The 19187-nt window shown below is 49.8% G+C and overlaps 2 pseudogenes; both read left to right on the top strand.

The window, feature by feature from the left end:
• The first annotated feature begins 12342 nt into the window (after positions 1-12342).
• On the top strand, positions 12343-12582 carry LOC143770802 (U2 spliceosomal RNA; annotated as a pseudogene).
• Positions 12583-13303: 721 nt separating this feature from the next.
• Positions 13304-13467, top strand: LOC143770801 (U2 spliceosomal RNA; annotated as a pseudogene).
• Positions 13468-19187: the final 5720 nt, after the last annotated feature.

Genomic DNA, 19187 nt, shown 5'->3' with positions numbered 1-19187 from the left:
TCCGTGTTGCCAAGCGAAAAGCCAAAAACATCACTGCTCTAGAGGAGATCTGCATGGAGGAATGGGCCAACATACCAACAACAGTGTGTGGCAACCTTGTGAAGACTTACAGAAAACGTTTGACCTCTGTCATTGCCAACAAAGGATATATTACAAAGTATTGAGATGAAATTTTGTTTCTGACCAAATACTTATTTTCCACCATAATATGAAAATAAAATGATAAAAAAACAGAAAATGTGATTTTCTGGATTTTTTTTTCTCAGTTTGTCTCCCATAGTTGAGGTCTACCTATGATGTAAATTACAGACGCCTCTCATCTTTTTAAGTGGTGGAACTTGCACTATTGCTGACTGACTAAATACTTTTTTGCCCCACTGTATATATATATATATATATATATATATATATATATATATATATATTGTAACTTCCAACACTATCTGTGAACGGGAATAACTTGCTTTGCTGGTCGTTGAGGCATACGCTGGGACACTCAGGGTTAAAAAAACAAGTCTATTCGGTTTATTAGTAAACAGCATAAACCGCTCCTCAGAAACTTGGTAGTATGCAGCAACCAGTACACTGTCCATTAAACGTTCGGCTCTATAGAACAAACACAGTCTCTCGCTGACCGCAGTCAGCATTACATGGATTTCTGTCCTTTACCTGTTGGAGTCAGCCACACAGGTTCCCGGATGCCTCTTATCCTCAGAGGTATCCAACAAACACTTCTCACTGACCTCGGTCAGTATCACTCACGGTTGTCAGACCGTCCACTCAGGAAATATCTCACAAACCTCCTTCCTCTGGCTCAGACTAGCCAGCACTCCTTCCCCAGGCTGTGCGATGTCCAGGAAGCAGGTTTGGTCTGGAACCACACACACAGGAACACTTCTCCTTCACTGCACACAGACCACTTTGTAGTGTCCAGCCAGGACACATGGAAATCTGTCCACACTGACAGACTCCTAAACACTCACTCACATGTGCCAAACACACCTCCATTACATAGTTATAACCACACCCAGGTACCTATCACACGGCTAGTCATGTGATTGTGACATCACCGCAGGTCCTCAAACACACAACCATCTTAGGTGTTCAGACACACCCCTTTGGGTGGGTATGTAGGTGACTGGACCCATCCATCTCTCCAAGTCACCTGGAAGACTCCCAATGTTTACTAAAACTCTCAGCAGTAGATCTGCTGAGCAAAACATGCCTAGGCTTCCATCACATGGCCGATCACCTCTGTGATACATACCGCCCATTAATCACATGACCAGTTGCCATACCACAATAAATGCAGTATATATATTGCTCAAAAAAATGAAGGGAACACTTAAACAACAGACTATAACTCCAAGTAAATCAAACCTCTGTGAAATCAAACTATCCACTTGGGAAGCAATACTCTTTGACCATCAATTTCACATGCTGTTGTGCAAATGGATTAGACAACAGATGGAAATTGTTGGCAATTATCAAGACACACTCAATAAAGAAGTGGTTCTGCAGATGGGGACCACAGACCACATCTCAGTACCAATGCTTTCTGGCTGATGTTTTGGTTACTTTTGAATGTTGGTTGTGCTTTCACACTCGTGGTAGCATGAGACAGACTCTACAACCCACACAAGTGGCTCAGGTAGTGCAGCTCATCCAGGATGGCAGATCAATGCGAACTGTGGCAAGAAGGTTTGTTGTGTCTGTCAGCGTAGTGTCCAAAGGCTGGAGGCGCAACCAGGAGACAGGCTAGTACACCAAGAGTCGTGGAGGAGGCAAGAGGTGGGCAACAACCCAGCAGCAGGACCGATACATCAGTTTTTGTGCAAGGAGGAACAGGAGGAGCACTGTTATGATCCGGTGGTAGGATCACCAAACTGACCTGATAGGTAAACCTGAATAGTAGGACAAGCTCCGGGGATGTGGGAATTATACCGACCGCAATCCTGATCCTATCCACACACACTAAAGGCAGCCATGGAGCGTTACCTAAAAACCTAGACACCTCTTCACAGCCTGAGAAACTAGCTACCCCTAGAGAGAAAGCAAAGCCTCACTTGCCTCAGAGAAATAACCCCAAAGTTTAGGCAGCCCCCCACAAATAATAACGGTGAGTTAAGGGGAAAATACAAACGTAGGAATGAAAAACAGGTTTAAGCAAATGAGGCCCGCTAACACTAAATAGACAGAAGATAGCAGGGATCTGTGCGGTCGGTACAAAAACTATCAAAAACTATCCACGCAGAAAGTACAAGAACCCCCACACCGACTCACGATATGAGGGGCGCACTCTGCTCCCCAGAGCTACCAGCAAGAGAAAAATCACATATAAGCAAGCTGGACTTGCTTATATACTGAGAAACATATTCAAGGAAACAATGAGCAAAAAGAACTAGCAAGACTTAGCTTCTCAGAAATAGACAGGTCACCAGGAAAATCCAGGAGAGGTCAGAACCAGTACTGAGTACAGCGACAGCAGGCAACAAGTAAAGGTCCAGGTGGAGTTAAATAGGAACCAGCATAGCAGGAAATGAGGGAGCTGAGCCCAGCTCCAGACCCGCAGTATTGCTAAAGGCCACCAGAGGGAGCCCAGACGGAATTCACAACAGTACCCCCCCTTGAGGAGGGGTCACCGAACCCTCACCAGAGCCCCCAGGTTGATCAGGATGAGCCAAATGAAAGGCACGAACCAAATCGGCCGCATGGACATCAGAGGCGACAACCCAGGAATTATCCTGACCACAGCCCTTCCATTTAACTAAGTACTGAAGCTTCCGTCTCGAAACACGAGAATCCAAGATCTTCTCCACCACTTACTCTAATTCTCCCTCGACCAAGACCGGAGCAGGAGGGTCAACAGAAGGAACCACAGGCACCACATATCTCTGCAACAATGACCTATGGAACACATTGTGAATGGCAAATGATGCTGGGAGGTCCAAACGAAATGACACAGGGTTGAGGATTTCCAAAATCTTATAAGGACCGATGAAACGAGGCTTGAACTTAGGAGAGGAAACCTTCATCGGAACATAACGAGAAGACAACCATACCAAATCCCCCACACGAAGTCGGGGACCCACACAGCGACGGCGGTTAGCAAAGCGCTGAGCCTTCTCTTGTGACAACGTCAAATTGTCCACCATGTGGTTCCAAATCTGCTGCAACCTATCCACTACAGAATCCACCCCAGGAAAGTCAGAAGGCTCAACCTGACCTGAGGAAAAACGAGGATGAAAACCAGAATTGCAATAAAAAGGCGAAACCAAAGTAGCAGAACTAGCCCGATTATTGAGGGCGAACTCAGCCAATGGCAAAAAAGTCACCCAATCATCCTGATCCGCAGAAACAAAACATCTCAGATAAGTCTCCAAGGTCTGATTAGTTCGTTCGGTTTGGCCATTCGTCTGAGGATGGAAGGCCGATGAAAAAGATAATTCAATGCCCATCTTAGCACAAAAGGACCGCCAAAATCTGGACACAAACTGGGATCCTCTGTCAGACACAATATTCTCAGGAATACCATGCAAACGAACCACATTCTGAAAAAACAGTGGAACCAAATCGGAGGAGGAAGGCAGCTTAGGCAAGGGCACCAAATGGACCATTTTAGAAAAACGATCACAAACCACCCAGATAACAGACATCTTCTGAGAGACTGGAAGATCCAAAATAAAATCCATGGAAATATGCGTCCAGGGCCTCTTCGGGACAGGCAAAGGCTAAAGCAATCCACTGGCACGAGAACAGCAAGGCTTGGCCTGAGCACAAATCCCACAGGACTGCACAAAGGAACGCACATCCCGCGACAAGGAAGGCCACCAAAAGGACCTAGTCACCAAATCCCTGGTACCAAAAATCCCAGGATGACCCGCCAACACCGAAGAATGAACCTCGGAAATGACTCTACTGGTCCATCTTTCCGGGACAAACAGTCTCTCCGGTGGACAACGGTCAGGTCTATTGGCCTGAAATTCCTGCAGTACCCGTCATAAATCAGGGGAGATGGCAGACAAAATCACCCCCTCTCTGAGGACACCAGCCGGTTCAGAAACTCCCGGAGAGTCAGGCACAAAGCTCCTAGAAAGAGCATCAGCCTTCACGTTCTTCGAACCCGGAAGGTATGAAACCACGAAATCGAAACGGGAGAAAAACAGCGACCATCGAGCCTGTCTAGGATTTAGCCGTTTAGCAGACTCGAGATAAGTCAAATTCTTGTGATCCGTCAAGACCACCACACGATGTTTGGCTCCCTCAAGCCAATGTCACCACTCCTCAAATGCCCATTTCATTGCCAACAACTCCCGATTACCAACATCATAATTCCGCTCGGCAGGCGAAAACTTTCTTGAAAAGAAAGCACATGGCCTCATCACAGAGCCATCAGAGCTTCTCTGTGACAAGACAGCCCCAGCTCCAATCTCAGAAGCATCAACCTCGACCTGGAAGGGCAGAGAGACATCCGGCTGACGCAAGACAGGAGCCGAAGAGAACCGACGTTTGAGCTCCTGAAAGGCCTCCACGGCTGCAGGAGACCAATTCGTCACATCAGAACCCTTCTTGGTCAAATCCGTCAAAGGCTTAACTGTTATGATCCCTAGTGGCTGAGGATCACAAATAGACCAGCAAGTGATTAAACTAAGGACGAGCTCTAGGGAGATGGTAACTGGACTGATCGCAAATCTGAACCTATCCAACACAACTAGAGGTAGCCGGTGAACGTGCCTAAAAAATTCCTAGACGTCTCGAGCCAGCCTGAGGAACTAGCTACCCCTAAAGAGAAAGAAAGACCTCGCTTGCCTCCAGAGAAATAATCCCCAAAGATATAGAAGCCCCCAATAAATATTAACGGTGAAGTAAGAAGAAGGCACATACACAGGGATGAAATCAGATTCAGCAAAAAGAGGCCCACTAGTACTAGAAAGCAGAAAATAGAGCAGGGGTCTATGCGATCAATAAAAAACCCTTACAAAATATCCATCCTGAGATTTCAAGAACCCACACACCAACTAAGGGTGTGTGGGGAGAAACTCAGCCCACTAGAGCAACCAGCAAGCAAGGGCATTATATTTTAGCAAGCTGGAACAGAAAACATGATAAACACTGCTGATCAAAAAAAAAAGCAAACAAAACTTAGCTTGTCCTGGATGGACTGGGAGCAAGGTAGTCAGACGGAATCTGAGTAGCACTGATTACATCGACAGCCAGCAACAAGTGAAAGAGAAACAGAGCTATATAGGAACCTCCCAGAGGATAACGAACCAGCTGATAGCCAGAGACCAGCAGGATAACAAACAAGGCCACCAGGGGGAGCCCAAAGCAAAAGTCACACCATACCACCAGTGACCACAAGAGGGAGCCTGAAAACAGAGTTCACAACACTTAACCACACTGGAAAAATTAGTGATGAAGCGACGGTAAAAATTAGCAAAACCCAAGAACTTCTGAAGACTCTTTACTAGTGTTGAGCATTCCGATACCGCAAGTATCGGGTATCGGCCGATATTTGCTGTATCGGAATTCCGATACCGAGATCCGATACTTTTGTGGTATCGGGTATCGGTATCGAAACAACATTAATGTGTAAAATAAAGAATTAAAATAAAAAATATTGCTATACTCACCTCTCCGACGCAGCCTGGACCTCACCGAGGGAACCGGCAGCGTTGTTTGCTTAAAATGCGCGCTTTTCCTTCCTTCCGTGACGTCACGGCTTCTGATTGGTCGCGTGCCGCCCATGTGGCCGCGACGCGACCAATCACAGCAAGCCGTGACGTAATTTTCAGGTCCTTCTAGGCATTCAGTATTTTAAAATTACGTTCCGGCTTTGTGATTGGTCGCGTCGCGGTCACATGGGCGACGCGACCAATCACAAGCCGTGACGTCACGAGAGGCAGGAGACGCGCGCATTTTAAAATGCGCGCGTGTCCAGCCTCCCGTGACGTCACGGCTTGTGATTGGTCGCGTCGCCCATGTTGGCTGCGACGCAACCAATCACAGCAAGCCGTGACGTAATTTCAGGTCCTTCAGTATTTTAAAATTACGTTCCGGCTTTGTGATTGGTCGCGTCGCGGTCACATGGGCGACGCGACCAATCACAAGCCGTGACGTCATGGGAGGCTGGACACGCGAGCATTTTAAAATGCGCGCGTCTCCTGCCTCCCGTGACGTCACGGCTTCTGATTGGTCGCGTCGCCCATGTGACTGCGACGCGACCAATCACAAAGCCGGAACGTAATTTTAAAATACTGAATGCCTAGAAGGACCTGAAAATTACGTCACGGCTTGCTGTGATTGGTCGCGTCGCGGCCACATGGGCGGCACGCGACCAATCAGAAGCCATGACGTCACGGAAGGAAGGAAAAGCGCGCATTTTAAGCAAACAACGCTGCCGGTTCCCTCGGAGAGGTGAGTATAGCAATATTTTTTATTTTAATTCTTTATTTTACACATTAATATGGTTCCCAGGGCCTGAAGGAGAGTTTCCTCTCCTTCAGACCCTGGGAACCATCAGGGATACCGTCCGATACTTGAGTCCCATTGACTTGTATTGGTATCGGGTATCGGTATCGGATTAGATCCGATACTTTGCCGGTATCGGCCGATACTTTCCGATACCGATACTTTCAAGTATCGGATGGTATCGCTCAACACTACTCTTTACCGATGTAGGTTGAGTCCAGTCATAAATAGCCTGGACCTTGACTGGATCCATCTCAATGGTAGAAGGAGAAAAAATAAAGCCCAAAAAGGAAACCTTCTGGACTCCGAAGAGACATTTAGAGCCCTTCACAAACAAGGCATTGGCTCGCAGGACCTGAAATACCATCCTGACCTGCTTCACATGAGATTCCCAATCATCAGAAAAGACCAAAATATCATCTAGGTACACAATCATAAACCTATCCAGATATTCTCGGAAGATATCGTGCATGAAGGACTGGAACACAGAAGGAGCATTAGAAAGCCCAAAAGGCATCACCAAGTACTCAAAATGGCCTTCGGGTGTATTGAATGCTGTTTTCCATTCATCGCCCTGCTTTATACGCACAAGATTATACGCTCCACGAAGATCTATCTTGGTGAACCAACTGGCCCCCCTAATCCGAGCAAACAGATCGGACAACAGTGGCAAAGGATACTGAAATTTGACCGTGATGTTATTTAGAAGGCGATAATCTATACAGGGTCTCAGAGAACCATCCTTCTTGGCCACAAAAAAGAACCCCGCACCCAAAGGGGACGAGGACGGGCGAATATGCCCCTTCTCCAAAGACTCCTTGATATAACTCCGCATAGCGGCATGTTCTGGTACAGACAAATTAAAAAGTCGTCCCTTAGGGAACTTACTACCAAATTTATGGCGCAATCACAATCCCTATGAGGAGGTAGGGCACTGGACTTGGGCTCATTAAATACATCCTGGTAGTCCGACAAAAATTCAGGGACTTCAGAAGGAGTAGAAGAAGCAATAGACACCAAAGGAGCATCGCCATGAATCCCCTGGCAACCCCAACTTGACACAGACATTGCTTTCCAATCCAGGACTGGATTATGAGCCTGCAGCCATGGCAGACCCAACACGACAACATCATGCAAATTATGTAACACAAGAAAGCGAATCACCTCCTGATGTGCAGGAGTCATGCACATGGACACTTGAGCCCAGTACTGAGGTTTATTCTTGGCCAATGGGGTGGCATCAATTCCCTTTAGTGGAATAGGGAATTGCAAAGGCTCCAAGATAAAACTACAGCGCCTGGCAAAAGACAAATCCATCAAATTCAGGGCAGCACCTGAATCCACAAAAGCCATAACTGAGTAGGATGACAGAGAGCAAATCAAAGTAACAGACAAAATGAATTTAGGCTGTACAGTACCAATGGTGACAGACTTAGCAAAGTTTTTTATGCACTTAGAACAATCTGAGATAACATGAGCGGAATCACCACAGTAAAAGCACAACCCATTCTGACGTCTGTGATTTTGCTGTTCAATTCTGGTCAGAATCCTGTCACATTGCATAGACTCAGGCTTCTGCTCAGAAAATACCGCCAGATGGTGCACTGGTTTGCGCTCCCGTAAGCGCCTATCAATCTGAATGGCCAAAGACATTGACTCATTCAGACCCGCAGGCGTGGGGAACCCCACCATAACATCCTTAATGGCTTCAGAAAGACCCTTTCTGAAAATCGCTGCCAGGGCACACTCATTCCATTGAGTGAGCACAGACCATTTCCTAAACTTCTGACAGAAAACCTCTGCTTCATCCTGACCCTGGGAGAGAGCCAGCAAAACCTTTTCTGCTTGGTCTACCAGATTAGGTTCCTCATAAAGCACTCCAAGCGCCAGAAAAAACGCATCCACATTTTGCAATGCAGGATCTCCCGGCGCCAGAGAGAATGCCCAATCTTGAGGGTCACCACGCAACAAAGAAATAATAATTTTAACTTGCTGAACCAGATCACCAGAGGAACGAGGTCTCAGAGAAAGAAATAATTTGCAATTATTTTTAAAGTTCAAAAACCTAGATCTGTCTCCGGAGAACAGCTCAGGAATAGGTATCTTAGGCTCTGACATAGGACTGCAGACTACATAATCCTGAATGCCTTGTACCCTAGCAGTGAGATGATCCACACTAGAAGACAGACTCTGAAGGTCCATAGCTGCAGCTGAATTCTGAACCACCCAGAGATTAAGGGGAGGAGAGAGGCTAGACACACTGCAGAGGAAAAAAAAAAATGAACTCAGGATTTCTCTTATCCCTCTTTTGCGATGCATTAACTCTTTATGGGCCTGCTGTACTGTTATGATCCGGTGGTAGGATCACCAAACTGACCTGATAGGTAAACCTGAATAGTAGGACAAGCTCCGGGGATGTGGGAACTATACCAACCACAATCCTGATCCTATCCACACACACTAAAGGCAGCCGTGGAGCGTTACCTAAAAACCTAGACGCCTCTTCACGGCCTGAGAAACTAGCTACCCCTAGAGAGAAAGCAAAGCCTCACTTGCCTCAGAGAAATAACCCCAAAGTTTAGGCAGCCCCCCACAAATAATAACGGTGAGTTAAGGGGAAAATACAAAAGTAGGAATGAAAAACAGGTTTAAGCAAATGAGGCCGGCTAACACTAAATAGACAGAAGATAGCAGGGATCTGTGCGGTCGGTACAAAAACTATCAAATACTATCCACGCAGAAAGTACAAGAACCCCCACACCGACTCACGATGTGAGGGGCGCACTCTGCTCCCCAGAGCTACCAGCAAGAGAAAAATCACATATAAGCAAGCTGGACTGAACACATCATATACTGAGAAACATATTCAAGGAAACAATGAGCAAAAAGAACTAGCAAGACTTAGCTTCTCAGAAATAGACAGGTCACCAGGAAAATCCAGGAGAGGTCAGAACCAGTACTGAGTACAACGACAGCAGGCAACAAGTAAAGGTCCAGGTGGAGTTAAATAGGAACCAGCATAGCAGGAAATGAGGCAGCTGAGCCCAGCTCCAGACCCACAGTATCGCTAAAGGCCACCAGAGGGAACCCAGACGGAATTCACAACAGAGCACTGCCAGAGCCCCGCAAAATGACCTCCAGCAGGCCACAAACGTGCATGTATCTGGACAAATGGTTAGAAACTGACTCCATGAGGATAGTCTTAGCGCCTGACTTCCATAGATGGAGGTTGTGTTCACAGCACAACACCGTGCAGGACCCTTGGCATTTGTCACAGAACACCAGGATTGGCAAATTCGCCACTGGCGCCTTGTGCTCTTGACAGATGAAAGCAGGTTCACACTGAGCACATGTGACAGACGTGACAGAGTCTGGAGACACCGTGGAGAGTGATCTGCTGCCTGCAACATCCTTCAGCATGACCGGTTTGGCAGTGGGTCAGTAATGGTGTTGGAGAGGCATTTCTTTGGGGGGCCACACTGCCCTCCATGTGCTCGCCAGAGGTAGCCTGACTGTCATTAGGTACTGAGATGGGATCCTCAGACCCCTTGTTAGACCATATGCTGGTGTGATTGGCCCTGGGTTGCTCCTAATGCAGGACAATGCCAGACCTCATGTGGCTGGAGTGTGTCAGCAGTTCCTGCAAGATGAAGGCATTGAAGCTATGGACTGGCCCACTCGTTCCCCAGACCTGAATCCGATTGAACACATCTGGGACATCATATCTCGCACCATCCAACCAATGTCACGTTGCACCACAGACTGTGCAGGAGTTGGTGAATGCTTTAGTCCAGGTCTGGAAAGAGATCCCTCAGGAGACCATCCACCGCCTTATCAGGAGCATGCTCAGGCATTATAGGGAGGTCATACAGGCACTTGGCGGCCACACACACTATTGAGCATAATTTCTTTGTCTTGAGGCATTTCCACTGAAGCTGGGTCAGCCTGTAATTTGATTTTCCATTTTGATTTTGAGTATCATTCCAAATTCAGACCTCCAAGGGATATTAATTTTGATTTACATTGATCATGTTTATCTTTTACTCTTCTCAACTCATTCTACTATGTAATGAATGAAGATTTGCAACTGGAATATTTACAGTAATTCAGTGATATCTAGGATTAGGAGTAAAAGTCACTACAAACAGACTGATCTATTTCAATTATTTTAATGTTGATGATTATGATGATTATGGCTTGCAGGCAATGAAAACCCAAAAGTCATTATGTCAGAAAACTAGAATACTTTATAACACCAGCTTGGAAAAAATATTTGAAAATCTGAAATGTTGGCCTACTGAAATGTATATTCAGTAAATGCACTCAATACTTGGTCGGGGCTCCTTTTGCATCAATTACTGCATCAATGTGGCGTGGCATGGAGGCGATCAGCCTGTGGCACTGCTGAGGTGTTATGGAAGCCCAGGTTGCTTTGATAGCAGCCTTCATCTCGTCTGCATTGTTGGGTCTGGTTTCTCTCATCTTCCTCTTGTCAATACTAGGGTTGAGCGACTTTTCCTTTTTTGAGGTCGAGTCGGGTTTCGCGAAACCCGACTTTCTCAAAAGTCGAGTCGAGTGAAATCGGCCGATCTTCTTGAAAAGTCAGGGTCGGGAGATCGGCCGAAACACGAAACCCAATGCAAGTCATTGGGAAATCTATATATTTTTATATTTACTTCAGCGCGATATATGTGAAAAGCCGGTAATTCAATTGCCGGCTTTTCATTTCTCCTGCCTAAACCCGACATGATATGAGACATGGTTTACATACAGTAAACCATGTCATATCCCCCTTTTTTTTTGCATATTCCACACTACTAATATTAGTAGTGTGTATGTGCAAAATTTCGGCGCTGTAGCTATTAAATTTAAGGGTTAAATCGCGGAAAAAATTGGCGTGGGCTCCCGCGCAATTTTCTCCGCCAGAGTGGTAAAGCCAGTGACTGAGGGCAGATATTAATAGCCTGGAGAGGGTTCACGGTTATTGGCCCCCCCTGGCTAAAAACATCTGCCCCCAGCCACCCCAGAAAAGGAACATCTGGAAGATGCGCCTACTCTGGCACTTGGTCACTCTCTTCCCACTCCCGTGTAGCGGTGGGATATGGGGTAATGAAGAGTTAATGTCACCTTGCTATTGTAAGGTGACATTAAGCCAGATTAATAATGGAGAGGCGTCAGTTATGACACCTATCCATTATTAATCCAATTGTATTAAATGGTTAAAAAAAACACACACAATATTGCAAAGTATTTTAATGAAATAAACACACAGGTTGTTGTAATATTTTATTGCTCTCTCAATCCACCTGAAGACCATCGTTCTGTAACAAATTAAAAATAAAAAACCAACAATATACATACCCTCCATAGATCTGTAACATCCCACGATGTAAATTCATCTGAAGGGGTTAAAATATTTTACAGGCAGGAGCTCTGCTATAATGCAGCTGTGCTCGTGCCTGTAAACCCCGGCGAATGAATGAAATGCAGGGTGACCTGTAGTTACCTTCATTCGTGGTGATGCGCCCTCTGCTGGATGTCCTCATATGACCTCGAGCGTGGGAACTTTTACCAGGCTCCAGTTCACGAGGAACATTTTGTGTGCCTTGCCTGGCCTTGCTTTCACCTATGTATGTCAAGCATTGTATTGCATTCAATATACAATCAATCAATCAATCACTCAATCAATTTGTCTCTACTGGTTGCTGCAACAGGTGTGTTGAGATGTAGGCCTGTATTAGGCCTTTCTTACAGTGTTGCAAGTATACTGTGCCATCTACAAAATTAGGCCTCTGCTGTCAGCACTTGGTATTTAAATTGAATTCTTTTGGAAAACATTGGGTCCCTCTTGTGGACCACCGACTTTTAAATCTGGTTTCTCGGGCTTTTGTATCCGTCGTTGCCGCCGCTGCTGCTCAAGATGTAGTGTAGTATCTGTTCTTATCAGTTTAATATCTGATACGTCCCCTATCTGATCCGGTTTCCAAAAACAGGTTGAATTGAAATCAGCCCAAGTTGTCTTTTAACCCTTTATGTGAATACTTTTCAGTGTCAGCGAAGCACATTTCAGATGCCAAATGTAGCATTGTGCTTGATTTCACTTGACCATTTGCAACATTTTGTGTGCCTTGCCTGGCCTTGCTTTCACCTATGTATGTCAAGCATTGTATTGCATTCAATATGCAATCAATCAATCAGTCAATCAATTTGTCTTTACTGGTTGCTGCAACACGTGTGTTGAGATGTAGGCCTGTATTAGGCCTTTCTTACAGTATTGCAAGTATACTGTGCCATCTACAAAATTAGGCCCCTGCTGTCAGCACTTGGTATTTAAATTGAAGTATCCAATGAGTAGTTCTGCCATACAATACCGCATTTGCAACCGCATTAATTCTTTTGGAAAACATTGGGTCCCTCTTGTGGACCACCGACTTTTAAATGTGGTGTATTATATGTATTTGAAGAAAAAGGAAAACTGGTGTCTGTGCTGATCTCGAATCTGCTTGTCTTGTCCATCTACACCTGTGTGAGTATTCTAATGCTTTTGACCAACCAGGTGCACAGCCTGCAGTAGATAGAATCTTAGCACGGAACATTCATGTGCAGTCACAATGGGGATGGAGGGTGTGGTCAAAGTAGGCGGAGTTATGCAGATTCAAAACGCGTTGTGCACAGCTTGAACACACACACACACACGCAGCAGAACGTGCATTGAGAATGCATCACAGAGTTTCTGGAAATGTCTTCCCTGCGGCACTCTTTTTGCTCTGTCTCCACAATGGGTGTCAGTTTTAGGCCTAGGTGTGTCAGAAGTGGCAAACCATTTCTGGTTATCGTTTCTCGGGTTTTTGCATCCGTCGACGTCGCCGCCGCTGCTGCTCAAGATGTAGTGTAGTATCTGTTCTTATCAGTTTAATATCTGATACGTCCCCAATCTGATCCGGTTTCCAAAAACAGGTTGAATTGAAATCAGCCCAAGTTGTCTTTTAACCCTTTATGTGAATACTTTTCAGTGTCAGCGAAGCACTTTTCAGATGCCAAATGTAGCATTGTGCTTGATTTCACTTGACCATTTGCAACATTTTGTGTGCCTTGCCTGGCCTTGCTTTCACCTATGTATGTCAAGCAGGGGCGTAACTACCGCGGTCGCAGGGGTCGCAATTGCGACGGGGCCCGCAGTGCTTAGGGGCCCCTAAGAACTCTGAGCTACAAAATGGGCCGCCGGCCCTTTATAAACCTTCTTTACAGGCCCTGGTGCGCGTGCACTCTCTCAGTGCATGCGCGATCACGGGTGGGACTGCACTTGTCCCGCAGCAGAGCCCCTCCACCGCAGAGAGCCGCACACCACAACTATGGCTGCAGCTGCTCTGTGCGCACAGGACCTAGGATGAGGTCACAGGAGGGGAGGAGTCGGAGTCACATGATCAAGGGCTTCCGTGTAGTGCAGGACAGTAGTGCAGTGCTGGTTGTCATCATGCTGGAGGAGGGTAAGCTTTTGTGTGAGGTCAGGAGGGGTTTGTGTGGATGTAGCAGAGCAGTGTGTGTATGAGGTGTACAGAGCGGAGCCGTGTGTGTATGAGGTGTACGGAGCGGAGCCGTGTGTGTATGAGGTGTACAGAGCGGAGCCGTGTGTGTATGAGGTGTACGGAGCGGAGCCGTGTGTGTATGAGGTGTACAGAGCGGAGCAGTGTGTGTATGAGGTGTACAGAGCGGAGCAGTGTGTGTATGAGGTGTACGGAGCGGAGCCGTGTGTGTATGAGGTGTACAAGGCGGAGCCGGGTGTGTATGAGGTGTACGGAGCGGAGCCGTGTGTGTATGAGGTGTACGGAGCGGAGCCGTGTGTGTATGAGGTGTACAGAGTGGAGCCGTGTGTATGAGGTGTACGGAGCGGAGCCGTGTGTGTATGAGGTGTACGGAGCGGAGCCGTGTGTGTATGAGGTGTACAGAGCGGAGCAGTGTGTGTATGAGGTGTACGGAGCGGAGCCGTGGGTGTATGAGGTGTACAGAGCGGAGCCGTGTGTGTATGAGGTGTACGGAGCGGAGCCGTGTGTGTATGAGGTGTACAAGGCGGAGCCGGGTGTGTATGAGGTGTACGGAGCGGAGCCGTGTGTGTATGAGGTGTACAGAGCGGAGCAGTGTGTGTATGAGGTGTACGGAGCGGAGCCGTGTGTGTATGAGGTGTACAGAGCGGAGCCGTGTGTGTATGAGGTGTACGGAGCGGAGCCGTGTGTGTATGAGGTGTACAAGGCGGAGCTGGGTGTGTATGAGGTGTACGGAGCGGAGCCGTGTGTGTATGAGGTGTACGGAGCGGAGCCGTGTGTGTATGAGGTGTACAGAGCGGAGCAGTGTGTGTATGAGGTGTACGGAGCGGAGCCGTGGGTGTATGAGGTGTACAGAGCGGAGCAGTGTGTGTATGAGGTGTACAAGGCGGAGCCGGGTGTGTATGAGGTGTACGGAGCGGAGCCGTGTGTGTATGAGGTGTACAAGGCGGAGCCGGGTGTGTATGAGGTGTACAAGGCAGAGCTGGGTGTGTATGAGGTGTACAAGGCAGAGCTGGGTGTGTATGAGGTGTACGGAGCGGAGCCGTGTGTGTATGAGGTGTACAAGGCGGAGCTGGGTGTGTATGAGGTGTACAGAGCGGAGCAGTGTGTGTATGAGGTGTACAGAGCGGAGCAGTGTGTGTATGAGGTGTACGGAGCGGAGCCGTGGGTGTATGAGGTGTACAGAGCGGAGCAGTGTGTGTATGAGGTGTACAAGGCGGAGCCGGGTGTGTATGAGGTGTACGGAGCGGAGCCGTGTGTGTATGAGGTGTACAAGGCGGAGCCGGGTGTGTATGAGGTGTACAAGGCAGAGCTGGGTGTGTATGAGGTGTACAAGGCAGAGCTGGGTGTGTATGAGGTGTACGGAGCGGAGCCGTGTGTGTATGAGGTGTACAAGGCGGAGCTGGGTGTGTATGAGGTGTACAGAGCGGAGCAGTGTGTGTATGAGGTGTACAGAGCGGAGCAGTGTGTGTATGAGGTGTACGGAGCGGAGCCGTGGGTGTATGAGGTGTACAGAGCGGAGCAGTGTGTGTATGAGGTGTACAAGGCGGAGCCGGGTGTGTATGAGGTGTACGGAGCGGAGCCGTGTGTGTATGAGGTGTACAAGGCGGAGCCGGGTGTGTATGAGGTGTACAAGGCAGAGCTGGGTGTGTATGAGGTGTACAAGGCAGAGCTGGGTGTGTATGAGGTGTACGGAGCGGAGCCGTGTGTGTATGAGGTGTACAAGGCGGAGCTGGGTGTGTATGAGGTGTACGGAGCGGAGCCGTGTGTGTATGAGGTGTACAAGGCGGAGCTGGGTGTGTATGAGGTGTACAAGGTGGAGCCGGGTGTGTATGAGGTGTACGAAGCGGAGCCGGGTGTGTACGAGGTGTACGAAGCGGAGCCATGTGTGTACGAGGTATACGGAGCGGAGCCGTGTGTGCAAGGTGTACGGAGCGGAGCCGTGTGTGTACGAGCTGTACGGATCGGAGCCATGTGTGTACGAGGTATACGGAGCGGAGCCGTGTGTGCAAGGTGTACGGAGCGGAGCCATGTGTGTACGAGGTGTACGGAGCGGAGCCATGTGTGTACGAGGTATACGGAGCGGAGCCATGTGTGCAAGGTGTACGGAGCGGAGCCGTGTGTGTACAAGGTGTACGGAGCGGAGCCGTGTGTGTACGAGGTGTACGGAGCGGAGCCGTGTGTGTACGAGGTGTACGGAGCGGAGCAGTGTGTGTACGAGGTGTACGGAGCGGAGCAGTGTGTGTACGAGGTGTACGGAGCGGAGCCATGTGTGTATGAGGTATACGGAGCGGAGCCGTGTGTGCAAGGTGTACGGAGCGGAGCCGTGTGTGTACGAGGTGTACGGAGATCATAGACGCCGGTATAGTTGAATGCGACGGCGGGGGGGGGTGAGTTGGTGGCGGGGGGAGGCGGATCGAGCAGCCCATGACTGGCACCGGCTCTTCTGGCATTTGCCAGAAGTGCCCGATGGCCAGTCCGGCCCTGCTCTGACCTGCCGGCCCCGGGCCCGACCTGCCGGGCCCGGTCGCAGTGGCGACCGCTGCAACCGCGGTAGTTACGCCCCTGTCCATACTGTACAATGGCCACACATAGTGCTCTATACTGTACAATGGCCACACATGATGCTCCATACTGTACAATTGGCCACACATGATATTGCCTACAGTATAATGGCCACACATAGTTACTCCTACACACGCGGCTGAGCTCCGTACACATTGCACATGCGGCTCCCCTCCGTACACCTCGTACACACCCGGCTCCGCTCCGTACACCTTGCACACACGGCTCCGCTCCGTATACCTCGTACACACATGGCTCCGATCCGTACACCTCGTACACACACGGCTACGCTCCGTACACCTCGTACACACACGGCTACGCTCTGTACACCTCGTACACACACGGCTACGCTCCGTACACCTCGTACACACACGGCTACCCTCCGTACACCTCGTACACACACGGCTCCGCTCCGTACACCTTGCACACACGGCTCCGCTCCGTATACCTCGTACACACATGGCTCCGATCCGTACACCTCGTACACACACAGCTCCGCTCCGTACACCTCGTACACACACGGCTACGCTCCGTACACCTCGTACACACACGGCTACGCTCCGTACACCTCGTACACACACGGCTACGCTCCGTACACCTCGTACACACACGGCTACGCTCCGTACACCTCGTACACACACGGCTACGCTCCGTACACCTCGTACACACACGGCTACGCTCCGTACACCTCGTACACACACGGCTACGCTCCGTACACCTCGTACACACACGGCTACGCTCCGTACACCTCGTACACACACGGCTACGCTCCGTACACCTCGTACACACACGGCTACGCTCCGTATACCTCATACACACGGCTCCGCTCCGTACACGGAGTACGGTGCAAGGTGTACGGAGCGGAGCCATGTGTGTACGAGGTATACGGAGCGGAGCCGTGTGTGCAAGGTGTACGGAGCGGAGCCGTGTGTGCAAGGTGTACGGAGTGGAGCCGTGTGTGTACGAGGTGTACGGAGCGGAGCCATGTGTGTACGAGGTATACGGAGCGGAGCCGTGTGTGCAAGGTGTACGGAGCGGAGCCGTGTGTGTACGAGGTGTACGGAGCGGAGCCATGTGTGTACGAGGTGTACGGAGCGGAGCCGTGTGTGTACGAGGTGTACGGAGCGGAGCCGTGTGTGTACGAGGTGTACGGAGCGGAGCAGTGTGTGTACGAGGTGTACGGAGCGGAGCAGTGTGTGTACGAGGTGTACGGAGCGGAGCCATGTGTGTATGAGGTATACGGAGCGGAGCCGTGTGTGCAAGGTGTACGGAGCGGAGCCGTGTGTGTACGAGGTGTACGGAGATCATAGACGCCGGTATAGTTGAATGCGACGGCGGGGGGGGGGTGAGTTGGTGGCGGGGGGAGGCGGATCGAGCAGCCCATGACTGGCACCGGCTCTTCTGGCATTTGCCAGAAGTGCCCGATGGCCAGTCCGGCCCTGCTCTGACCTTCCGGCCCCGGGCCCGACCTGCCGGGCCCGGTCGCAGTGGCGACCGCTGCAACCGCGGTAGTTACGCCCCTGTCCATACTGTACAATGGCCACACATAGTGCTCTATACTGTACAATGGCCACACATGATGCTCCATACTGTACAATTGGCCACACATGATATTGCCTACAGTATAATGGCCACACATAGTTACTCCTACACACGCGGCTGAGCTCCGTACACATTGCACATGCGGCTCCCCTCCGTACACCTCGTACACACCCGGCTCCGCTCCGTACACCTTGCACACACGGCTCCGCTCCGTATACCTCGTACACACATGGCTCCGATCCGTACACCTCGTACACACACGGCTACGCTCCGTACACCTCGTACACACACGGCTACGCTCTGTACACCTCGTACACACACGGCTCCGCTCCGTACACCTCGTACACACACGGCTACGCTCCGTACACCTCGTACACACACGGCTCCGCTCCGTACACCTTGCACACACGGCTCCGCTCCGTATACCTCGTACACACATGGCTCCGATCCGTACACCTCGTACACACACAGCTCCGCTCCGTACACCTCGTACACACACGGCTACGCTCCGTACACCTCGTACACACACGGCTACGCTCCGTACACCTCGTACACACACGGCTACGCTCCGTACACCTCGTACACACACGGCTACGCTCCGTACACCTCGTACACACACGGCTACGCTCCGTACACCTCGTACACACACGGCTACGCTCCGTACACCTCGTACACACACGGCTACGCTCCGTACACCTCGTACACACACGGCTCCGCTCCGTACACCTTGCACACACGGCTCCGCTCCGTATACCTCATACACACGGCTCCGCTCCGTACACGGAGTACGGTGCAAGGTGTACGGAGCGGAGCCATGTGTGTACGAGGTATACGGAGCGGAGCCGTGTGTGCAAGGTGTACGGAGCGGAGCCGTGTGTGCAAGGTGTACGGAGTGGAGCCGTGTGTGTACGAGGTGTACGGAGCGGAGCCATGTGTGTACGAGGTATACGGAGCGGAGCCGTGTGTGCAAGGTGTACGGAGCGGAGCCGTGTGTGTACGAGGTGTACGGAGCGGAGCCATGTGTGTACGAGGTATACGGAGCGGAGCCGTGTGTGCAAGGTGTGCGGA

The sequence above is a fragment of the Ranitomeya variabilis genome, chromosome 4 (assembly GCF_051348905.1).
Source record: "Ranitomeya variabilis isolate aRanVar5 chromosome 4, aRanVar5.hap1, whole genome shotgun sequence".
NCBI lineage: Eukaryota > Metazoa > Chordata > Amphibia > Anura > Dendrobatidae > Ranitomeya > Ranitomeya variabilis.
The sequence above is the reverse complement of the archived record's forward strand: the minus strand, read 5'-3'. Positions and strand labels throughout refer to the sequence as shown.